Here is a 12,272-nt window from a genome sequence, read left to right as displayed (position 1 = left end):
CCGCTCGAGGAGCCGCTCAAGGCGCACACCCAGCCCCCAGTATGAGTCGGAAAGCACAGGGGGACGGGGACGCGCCAGAAGAAGAACTCAAGACCCCATCATTTATGCCAGACGCGAGAGGCGATGCGCATCGAACAGGGGTGACGAGGACGTGCGTCGGGAGAACGTCGAGCCGAGAAGAACTACCCAGGGACCCGTGATAATAGGAGCGACCCCTTTCCACCGTTCCGTACTCGAGGTCCGGCTGCCAAAACACTTTGACAAGCCAACGGACGTGAAGTATGATGGAACACAAGATCCCCTGGAACACTTAACGGCCTTTGAGGCCAGGATGAACTTGGAAGGAGTAGGTGACGAGGTAAGATGTCGCGCCTTCCCGGTCACCTTGGCTGGCCCAGCAATACGGTGGTTCAATAACCTCCCGCAGGGCTCGGTGACCCAATTCTCTGACATCAGCCATGCCTTCCTAGCTCAGTTCACGACCAGGATCGTCAAAGCTAAACACCCGATCAATTTGCTGGGGGTGACCCAGAGAGCTGGGGAGCCGACCAGGAAGTACCTGGATCGCTTCAACGACGAGTGCCTCGAGATTGACGGCTTGACGGACTCGGTGGCAAGTTTGTGTCTGACGAACGGCCTCTTGAATGAGGACTTTAGGAAACATCTTACCACAAAGCCCGTCTGGACAATGCAAGAGATCCAGTGCGTGGCCAAAGAGTACATCAACGATGAGAAAGTTAGCCGGGTCGTGGCTGCCAATAAACGGCAACCCGTGTACAACCAAACCCGGCACTACGAGAGCAGAGAGAGGCCAAAGGAACACGCCAGGGACGGCGGTCCGGGTAAAGCACCCAAGCCTGTCCCGAGAGTCGGAAAGTTCACTAACTATACCCCCTCACGGCATCAATCACCGAAGTTTACCAACAGATCGCAGAGAAAGGGATACTGTCAAGGCCCCGACCTCTGAAGGACAGGACTGGAGGAAACAAGAACCTCTACTGCGACTATCACAAGGGTTACGGGCACAAGACCCAAGACTGCTTCGACCTAAAGGACGCCTTGGAACAAGCAATCAGGGATGGGAAACTTGCCGACTTCTCCCACCTTATAAGGGAGCCAAGGAGACGTAATCGGGACCATGATAGCGAGGACAGGTCCCAGTCAACAAGGCGACGCCAAGAACCAGAGGGTGACGACCACGGCCTCACGGTGGTAAACGTAGTAACAGCCAGGAATACCGCCCCAAGGTCAAAATCGGCACAGAAAAAGGACGCCAAGGTCCTAGCGGTCTCCTCCTCGTCTGCTAGAAGTTCCCGGGGTCTCCCATCCATCTCCTTCAGCCCAGAAGACCAATGGTTCGACGAGGTGCCAGAAAGTCCACCCATGGTCATTACGGCCAGGATCGGAACAGGCCTCGTCAAACGAATCCTGGTAGATACGGGGGCAGACTCAAACATCATGTTTCGAAACGTTTTCGATGCTCTGGGATTGAGAGACGCCGACCTGGCGACCCACCAGCACGGCGTGGTAGGGCTGGGAGGTCACTTCATCAAGCTGGATGGAATCATCTCACTCCCGACCTCTGTGGGGCAGGGGCATAGACGAAGAACAGTCATGGCAGATTTTGTAATATTACGAGATTCCACGGCTTTCAACATCATCTTGGGGAGGAAGACCATCAACGACCTGGGGGCGGCTATTAGTACAAAGCTACTAGTGATGAAGTTTGTTGCTGATGACAGATCCGTTGGATCCATCAGAGGCGACTTGGAAACGGCGGTCGCTTGCGACCACGCCAGCCTTTCTCTTAGGAAAAAGTCCAAAGAAGCATCAGGGATCTTCCTTGCTGACCTGGACGCCAGGATAGACGACAAGCCCAGACCCGAGCCAGAAGGGGACTTGGAAAAGTTCAGGGTCGGCGAAGAGGACGATAAATTCACATTCATAAACAGAAACCTCCCCCATGAGATAAAGGAGCCTTTGATGGAAATGATCAGGGCTAACGCCGATCTCTTCGCCTGGACGCCTGCCGACATGCCCGGGATAGACCCCCAGCTCATGTCACACCATCTGGCCGTCAAGACCGGAGCCAAGCCAGTGGCCCAGAGAAGGAGAAAGATGTCGCAGGAAAGGGCAGAGGAGGTGGCCAGGCAGACGTCCAGCCTCCTGGAAGCAGGGTTCATCCGGGAACTGGACTACTCGACCTGGTTGTCGAACGTGGTTCTGGTTAAAAAGCACAATGGGAGGTGGAGAATGTGTGTGGACTACTCTGACCTTAACAAGGCATGTCCTAAGGACTGCTACCCCCTACCTAACATTGACGCACTCGTCGACGCAGCGGCGGGGTATCGGTATCTGAGCTTCATGGACGCCTACTTTGGATACAATCAGATACCGATGCACCGACCCGACGAAGAAAAAACGGCGTTCATAACGCCAGGTAGAATCTATTGTTACAGGGTAATGCCTTTCGGTTTGAAAAATGCTGGGGCCACGTACCAAAGACTGATGAACAAGATATTCAGTGAACTTATAGGTAAAACAGTAGAAGTCTACGTGGATGATATACTCGCGAAGACCGCACGACCCGATGACCTCCTGAGCGACCTTGACGGCGTTTTCGCGTCCCTCCGGCAACACGGCATGAGACTTAACCCACTCAAATGTGCCTTTGCCATGGAGGCCGGAAAGTTTTTGGGATTCATGATCACTCAAAGAGGAGTGGAAGCCAACCCCGAGAAGTGCCAAGCGGTTCTCCAGATGAAGAGCCCAGGTTGTATCAAAGACGTCCAACGACTGGCTGGGAGGCTAACGGCTCTATCCCGATTCCTAGGTGCGTCGGCAGCAAGAGCCCTACCTTTCTTCAATCTAATGAGAAAGGGAATAGCGTTCGAATGGACCCCGGCTTGCGAAGAGGCGTTCAACCACTTCAAGGAGATCTTAGCAACACCTCCAGTTCTCGGGAAACCGAAGGCCGGAGAATCACTCTACCTCTACCTGTCGATAACCGAGGAAGCACTCGCCACGGTGCTCGTTAGAGAAGAGGGGAAAACCCAACAACCAGTTTACTTCGTAAGCAGAGCTCTCCAAGGACCAGAACTAAGGTACAGCAAGCTGGAAAAACTGGCGCTGGCGCTCCTAGTCTCCTCCTGAAGGTTAAGACAATATTTCCAGGGCCACCGGATAGTCGTGAGGACGGATCAGGCGATTCGTCAGGTACTGCAAAAACCCGACTTGGCTGGCAGGATGATGACCTGGGCCGTCGAGCTCTCCCAATACGACCTACAGTATGAGCCCCGGCATGCAATCAAAGCCTAGGCAATGGCAGACTTTTTGGTTGAGGTGACGGGGGGTCCCCCGAGGAAACGGGCACACGGTAGAGGCTCCATGTGGACGGAGCCTCCAACCAAACGTCCGGGGGAGCATGGGTCATCTTAGAAAGCCCAGCAGGGATCATCTACGAACAATCAACCAAGTTCGAGTTCCCTGTATCGAATAACCAGGCGGAATATGAAGCTCTCTTGGGCGGGCTGATACTAGCTCGGGAAGTCGGGGCCACGAAGGTCGAAGTATGCAGCGACTCACAGGTTGTCACCTCGCAGGTAAACGGGAGCTACCAAGCCCGGGACCCCCTCCTGCAGAAATACTTGGAAAAAGTTAAGGAAATGACAAGTCAGTTCTAGGAGGTCACCATCCAACACGTCCCAAGAGAAAAGAACACACGAGCGGACCTCTTGTCTAAGCTGGCGAGCACAAAGCCAGGATCGGGTAACCGGTCTATTATCCAGGGCGTGGTGAAGGAGCCAACGGTCGCCCTCCATTTGGCGAAGTCAAGTCCCTCATGGCTAGATCCCATCACCAACTTCCTTGAACTCGGCAAGTTGCCTGACGATGAGAAAGCAGCTAAAACTCTGAGAAGGGAGGTGGCCAGATATGCGATCATACAAGGACAACTGTTCAAAAAGGGACTCAGCCAGCCCCTATTGAAGTGTTTGCACCCCGACCAGACGGACTATGTACTTAGAGAAGTCCGCGAGGGGTGTTGCGGGCACCACATCGGGGGCAAAGCCCTAGCGAGGAAGCTCATCCGAGCCGGGTACTATTGGCCATCAATGATGAAAGACTCAAAGGAATTCGTCAAAAGGTGCATAAAGTGCCAACAAAATACCAACTTCCACAAGGCACCGGCCTCCGAGCTGAGTTCACTGACGACCACTCGACCTTTCGGTCAATGGGGCGTTGACCTCCTGGGACCTTTCCCAGTCGGCCCAGGACAAGTCAAATACCTCATTGTTGCCATTGATTACTACACCAAATGGGTAAAGGCTGAACCACTAGCCACAATATCGTCTTCCAACTGCCGAAAGTTCATGTGGAGGCAGGTGATAACCCGTTTCGGTATCCCGGAGGTCGTCATCTCGGATAATGGGACACAGTTCACGGACAAGAAGTTCACGGAATTCCTCTCTGGCCTGGGGATAAAACAGAGGTTCTCCTCAGTAGAACATCCCCAGACAAATGGGCAAGTAGAAGCCGCAAACAAAATCATCCTACTTGGTCTAAAGAAACGCCTAGACAACAAGAAAGGAGCATGGGCCGACGAGCTCGCTTCTGTCCTGTGGTCCTACCGGACAACCGAGCAAAGCGCCACGGGAGAAACTCCCTTTCGCCTAACGTACGGGGTCGACGCGGTGATACCCGTCGAAATCGGCGAACCAAGCCCCCGGCTACTACTCGCAGGTGTGAACGAAACGGTGGAAAAGGACCTGGTGGAGGAGACAAGGGAGATGGCTCACTTATCAGAAACGTCGTTGAAACAAAGAATAGCCTTGCATTACAACACTAAATTCCTCAGAAGAGATTTCGAGGAAAGAGACCTCGTCCTGCGACGCAACGACGTCGGCACACCGACCTCGGGAAGGGAAGCTGGCGGCGAATTGGGAAGGTCCCTACAGAATTAAAGAGGTGCTCGGCAAAGGTGCCTACAAGCTCGAAAGACTCGACGGCAAGGAAATACCTAGAACATGGAATGCATGCAACCTAAGAAGGTTCTACTCATGACCAGACAGCTCGCCGACGTGAGAGCCTAAACGGATAGTAAATACTTGCTCTGTTCGCATGTTAATTTACCTTTCTATTTTATTAAATACTCGCCATATTGATTAACTTGCCTAGCTAACGGTTAACTCCTACTTGTCAAAAAAAAATTCGTACCTGTTTACCACTTCCCAACGCGTGCCGCGCACGAGCGCGCCTTAAAACGGCAGACCGGGACTGATCACCCCGGGAGCCATCTTCCTTACGGCCAAAGCCGATGGCCGCGACAACACGACCACCGCGGTCCAAGCCATAACAAATGTAAAAACGGAAAAACGGGCGTGAGCCCACCCCCGAAAAAACGGCGACGAAATAACGGCTATAAATATAATAAACGGCAACCCGGCCAAACGACTGAATAAGCACAAGTTATAAAGTGTCAAAATACAAAACGAGCAATAAGTTGTTCAGTGAATGCATGACAAAATATGCAAGTTACAAGATCTCACTTCCTCGGTATATCAACAATTTTTCCATCCTGGATCATCTTGAAAACCCCGATGGCCGACGTATCGAAGTCACGGGCTACAATCTTCACCTGAGCTTTCAGAGCATCCTCAGTCATAGAAATTGCATTCTTTCCCTGCTCTCTGGTCACCTTCAGCTTCTTCTTGAGCCCCTCAACCTCCGACTTAGCGGCTTCAACCAACGAGACGGCTTCGTCACGCTCTTTCTCCAGAGCTGCCACCCGACCTTGAGCGGTATTTAGCTGGCTCTCCAGAGTCATCTCCCGCTCGGCTAAACGGGCCACCGTCTCGTCGGAAGCCTTCAGCTTCTTCGCAGCCGTCGTCGCTTTTTCCTCAGAAAGCTTGAGCTTCTCCCCAGCCTCGGACAGTTGACCCTGGAGCAGCTCGACCTGTACCTTCAAATCATTGTTCGCCTTGCCAGAGGATTCAAGTTTCCTCCGGAGAGCCTGCATTCCCGACAACTCGAATTCAACCTTTCGAGCTATCACGGCCCCTCGAAGCAACGTCCGGTACATCCACCTTGCTTGCCCAGCGAGGTCGGTGCCGAGGAAGTGCTCCTCCGTCCCGGGGATCAGCTGGGAGTCTACAAATTTTGTAGCATCAAAATTCCTCTCCATGATGCTGAGGGACCCCTCCGGGCTAGCTGACGACCTCTGCCTTTTGAAAGTGTGAATAAGCTCCACGTCGTCGTCGTCTTGACGGGAAGAGGCTGAGTGCCCCCCAGTTACCTCCTCGGGAACGGGGGAACCCTGCTCCCCGATGGGCCTCTTCCCCATCACAGCAGCTTCTCGGGGAGAGGGCTCAACCTGACTCTCAGTCTCCCCGGCTTGATTCTCCGACTTCCCGGCCTGATCCTCCGGCTTCCCGGCGTCCTTCCCCTCTGCTTTCTCATCGTCACTCTCTTCAAAAAGGTCTTCATCAAATTTTCAAGTCTGGTCACGGTGGCAGACATTTCCACTGCAGCAAACAGCAGACGCATTAGTCATTAAATCGGGTAAAGAAAACAACAATAAACAAATGAAGGCAAGCAAATAAGACAACTCACGGATATAGCTCCTGGCGGCCTCCCGTTCACCCATAAGGAGATGGGGGTTCACGAGATTCTTTTCAAAAATAGCAAAAAGTACATCAGCTATTTGCTTATCTACAGGGGACAACCTTTTATACGTCACCTTAATGAAGGGGTTCGACCCCGCCCCAAAACTCCAATAAGTTGGGATAAGGCGCTCCCCCTCTAATGACAACCAAAAGGGGTGACGACCTTCGACGGGACGAACTTTGAAGTACTTATCTTTGAACCCATGGTAGGAGTCCTCGAAGAGGCTGAATATTCTCCTACCCTGGGCAGACCGGAAAGAAAGGAACCCTTTCCTCGCTTTCCCCTGTTTGGAAGGGTTAGTAAGGTTGAAGAAGAAGAGGAAGACGTCCACCGACACTGGCAGCTTGAGGTATTCGCAAACCATTTCGAAACAGCGGATTGAGGCCCAACTGTTCGGATGGAGCTGCGAGGGGGAGACGGATATCCGGTTGAGGAGCGCCATTTGGAAATCAGAAAACGGTATCCGAACGCCAACTTGTGTAAACATGGATTTGTAAAACCAAATCCAATCGGGGACACGAGGAGAATGGAAATTGATCTCATAAATACGCTCGTTGGGGGCAGGAACAACGGCCTCATAGTTGACCTCCTCGTCTGTTCCCCCACACAAGTAACCGGCTTGCCGGAACTCGGTCAACTCCGCCAAATCCATTTGGTTGGGCGAGTCCTTTATATCGGAAGTCACCCAGGCGTACGGGTCGTAGGCCGCGCCAGATGCAGAAGCCCGGTAGACGATGCGAGGCATACCTACAGCGGGGTACCATTCCGTTAGTCTATGAGGTCGGGGGCCCGTAAAAACCCAGAAAACTACACCTTCTCAACTCAATCATGGCCAAATACGGTTAAAAGCTACGCCTATCACACAAATCGCCTAAAAACCTATCCCAGAATGGTACCCCTCTCTTAATTCATCTACCCCAGCATTGGAAAGCCATTCGGCAAAAGTAAACCAAGCATGCAACAAACACAAATAGCAACTACGCAGCAGTAAAACATAGTGTAAACGCAAGAGAATGGGAACCAAGAATTACCTAAATCGGTTGCAGGAACTTGAGAGCAAAAAAGAGGCGCAAGGGGGCTCGAACAAGAAATTTTGGATGTTAGGGAGAGAGGAAGATGAAAATAGCAGGAGTAGGAGGAAAAAAGAGAAGAAACTGTTTAAAAACCACCACAAAGAGCGCGAAAAAGGGCAGGGGCAAAATGGTCTTTGCGCACAGGGTTTTTAACTCATTATGAGCATTTAATGCTCAGCGCAAAGAACGAAGCGACGAACGAACGCCTCAACAGACCAAGAGACACGCGCACAAGAAACGCGTCTCTCCCACGATCAGCCGACTCGACGACAACGCACGAACGAGGATATCACGCGCCACCAATAGTCCTCACGACCATCACTGGCGCATCGGGGGCACTGTTACGGCCTGGCCCAAGATCCCCACGGGTCGACCCGACCCGAGCTCCACCCGGCCCGGCTACGCACCCTTCAACCAACCCGGACACGCGTCCTGTACGGCTCGCACGCAGCTATGGGACAGTGCCCTTGAAGATATGGGCCTATCCTCATGAGGGGCCCACTACTGACATGTATATAAGGGGAAGACTGGCTCTTCCCCCGAGGTACGTCACATTTTCTACGCCACCCCTTTTTCCGCCTGCACATTGTCTGACAAGAGCGTCGGAGTGTCTTTACAGGTGGCACCCCCTCTCCACACGAAGTACTCGGGACCTCGCATCCATCCGGCCGGAGAACCGTGACTTGACGAGCCCTTCCCATCACTCAGAATCTTGACCCGAACCGTCCGGTAACCGAGATACCGAACAAAAATTTTGTATTAACACATCTAAATTATTGTCATTGTAGTTCTAAATTATATATTGAACACAGAAAAAATTAAAACTCAAATACACATCCAAAATTATAAGAATGCACTCTAAATATTTTATTAACACATCCAAAACTTATGTAAAAAAACTTATATATGTACATAAGAACATAATGAACAACATAAACACATCCAAAATTAAGTATTGACACATCTAAATTAAGTTAATATTATAACTCCCAAATCAAACATATGAGTGCAAAAAAAATTATAATCACAAATACATTTAAAAAAAAATACAGACATTTCCAATATTATACATAAATTAAAAAAAAAATAGAACTTTTTATTAAGTGAAAAAAAAAGGATAACATATCTTCATGAATGAACTCAACCAAATTTTTTTAGAATTTTGCAAGCAGAACTACCAGAGACAGAAAGAGTGCGACGTGAGGGAGGAGACAGGGAGAGGCACGGGAGAAGAGGGCGGTTGTGCGTGGTGCGAGGGAGGAGACCAAGAACGGGGAGGAGCCCATCGATGGAGGAGGCGCAGGGGTGTGCGCAGGGGAAGTGCGCGTCGCGGGGAGGAGCGTGTCGCAGGAGATGAGGAGTGCGCAACGTGGGAGAAGACGAAAGCGACCACAAATGAGGAGGGGAGGCGCTGCAGCTCTCGATCTTTACGGAGCGAAGATTTTACTAATAATTTAAGATAGTTTAAGATTTATTTTAGAATTTTAAATTCGAAATTTTGAATTCTAACTAATTCGATTTTTGGATGTGTATTTAAATTGTAATATATTAATAATTAAATATATTAAACTTGAAACAGAAATTTAAATTTTAAATTTTAAATTTTAATTTTATTTAGTTTGTATTTTGAATGTGTATTTAATTTTAAAAAGATACTAAATCTATTTATAATTTTTAGATGTGTTTTTTTACTTTTTTTTTTTAATTATTGTAATAAAAGGCTGAATATTATACAACTTTAAAAGGATACCTAGTTGAATTGGCTATAGGCTAAATTCATGGTATGCCTAGATTAAAAATCCAGCAAGCAATTTAAGGCAAAAATCCTAAAAACTTGATCCTATTACATAGCTGACTGAAAAAGCTACCAGGCATTCATTTGCGGCAATGCTGCTTGTTAAAAACAAGTGCATTCTTCAATCTTGGAAACCAGTTTAATAGTCCTATTTGATTTGTTATGTCCAGTGAATTTGGTTAAGCTTAAAATAAAGATTTGGGACAATGAAGAGAACTTTTTTATTTTAAGGAAAAGGATGTTTATGCATGAATTAAAGAAATGTGTAATTGTTGAAGGGAGGTGAGGCAGAGAAGTTTATTGCAATCCAAAGTCTCCAGATAGTCAAAGAAATACAGACACAAAGTGGTAAGGGAGGGTAGCCGTCTAGCCGAGGCAGCGAAGCCACCTTTGGGGAGACTGTAAATTGGAGAGGAGTATTCATGTCACTTGGCAATGCTTCCAACTTTTTGTAATCTATGATTTTAAGATGAATCAAGTTGGGTGCAGAGAAAAAAGCTCACAACAAAGAGAAGTTGATAGAAACGTTTTCAATGCTGTTTGCATAACATTACCCTCTGTCTACTATTTCAATTACTAGAGTGTCCTTTTCAACTATTTCAGGTAAATATGGCTACCATTGTATAAGATTCTAAACACATGTATCATGAAATCTCAGCCATCTTGGCACTTATCAATGTTATTGTTAATCTCTATGCTGGTTCAGAGAATAAAAAGTTGCAACATAAGAACTGATTTCTAAATTATCTATATTACATTAAAACTACGTTTTCTATAGTTTTCGTTTTTAGATTCAAATTTTAATAACACAAATTACATAGTCTTGTAATTTTTTATGGTGTACCATAATATGAAATATATGATAAAGACACATATATTCTATGAATCCACACAAATGTAAAATGTTATATAATCATAATGAATATTTTTTTTTACCAAAGATATGAGACTCCTCTTAATTGAATATGGAGAGACTATGCCATTTGAGCTATTACTCATTGGCTAATTATAATGAATACTTGAATGATGGAAATTGAATTTTATATATATTTATTACTACTATTTTTGTTTTATTTTATCCATTTTTTTTTTTTTTTGTATGTTCTTAAGATAAGATATTTTTGGTACAATTTGTATATAAATAAGCAAAAATTAAATAATAGTGACAAAATAAAAGGGATTATAGAAATATCTTTTATGTCGTAGAATCATTGAATAGAATTATAGAAATATCTTTCATTGAATATTTATAGTTTTATCAAATTTTCAATTAAATTTTTATATTTTTTTTACTTTTTAATTAGATCTCTAAGGGTATACAGATAATTTAAGAATTTACTAACATTTTTTTTACGTTTAACGTTAATAGGAATTAAATTAAAAAAAAAAAACTATAAGGAAGAGTAATTAAACATTATATGTTCACTGTAGAGTAGTCAATATCAATAAAAGTTTCATCACGATGCAGATACTAAACTTGAATGTATTTTATGCTTTTTATCATATTATAGCATAAATGTAAGCTTTATGAACAATTAAGGCAGTCAACCGTCTACGATCATTATTTCCAATTACTACTGTAATTTATATAATTCCAAGCAGGGCAACATTTATTTGTTACTTAAAATTCAAGTCAAAATAATATTTGATGAAATTTCTTTGTTGACGGAATTATTAACCGTATTATTTTATGATGAATGTTAGGATCAGTAAATTTTATGATTTGTAGTCATCAATTAATTATTATTAATATTTTTAATAGTGTTAAATTTTATTTAATAGTGTAAAATTACTTATTTTTCTTTTACTAGTTAAATACTAACCAAATTTTAATAAAACGACTGGCCAAACTTTCTCTAATTTTATTTTATATCCAAGTACAGATTTTGAATGTGAATTTTTATAGTTAGATTTTTTTACGTATTATCCTGGTCCGTGCTAATTGAACTTAATGTTTTAGACATGTAATTGTATATTACCGTATAATTGTGTAAAACTCTTATAAATCCTAAATTTCCTACGCATTTTTTTTATAAATATTATTTTATCAAAATTTAGATTAAATTTTAATTTAGTTTTTAATATTTTAATTTTTTTTAATCTTAATAAATTTTAAATATCTTATTTTAAAGGCCAATGAGTTATAACTCAAATGACATAAATTTCCCATACTCAATTAAGAGGTTGCGGATTCGAGTCTCCTATCTTTAGTAAAAAAAAAATATCTTATTTTAGTTCCAAAATTTTTTAAAAAGATTTAATATTATCCTAACATTAAATGTAATATAAACAATTAACATATTATAAAAGGCTAATAATATTTTATTTCAAATTTTTAATACATACATAAAATCGATCAATAAGAATTGCTAATATAATTTTTTTTATTTTAGAGTGTTGATGATTTAGGATTTTTTTTTTTCTTTTTATAGGAAATCAAGAGAAAGAAACATTACAAAAAGATTTTAATTATATTTTTTTAACATTCGAAAGAAAATATAATTTAACAATAACATTGTTAAAATTTAGGTCACTCACTTTATTAATCATTCATGTTAAATTTAATAGCAAGACAAAATTAAACTCGTTTGAAGTTTTTTGGGATAGAAATAGAACATTTGAAATGTTAGAAACCAAATTAAAATTTTTGAAACAACGTTAAAAACTAAAAAGTAAAAATCCTTCTTATCAACAAAGTAATATACTAATATAGATATATAGATAAATAGATAGATAGATAG

This window comes from Arachis ipaensis, chromosome B4 (genome assembly GCF_059453495.1).
Source record: "Arachis ipaensis isolate K30076 ecotype BB chromosome B4, ASM5945349v1, whole genome shotgun sequence".
NCBI classification, from domain to species: Eukaryota; Viridiplantae; Streptophyta; class Magnoliopsida; order Fabales; family Fabaceae; genus Arachis; species Arachis ipaensis.
This window is presented reverse-complemented; position numbering follows the sequence as displayed.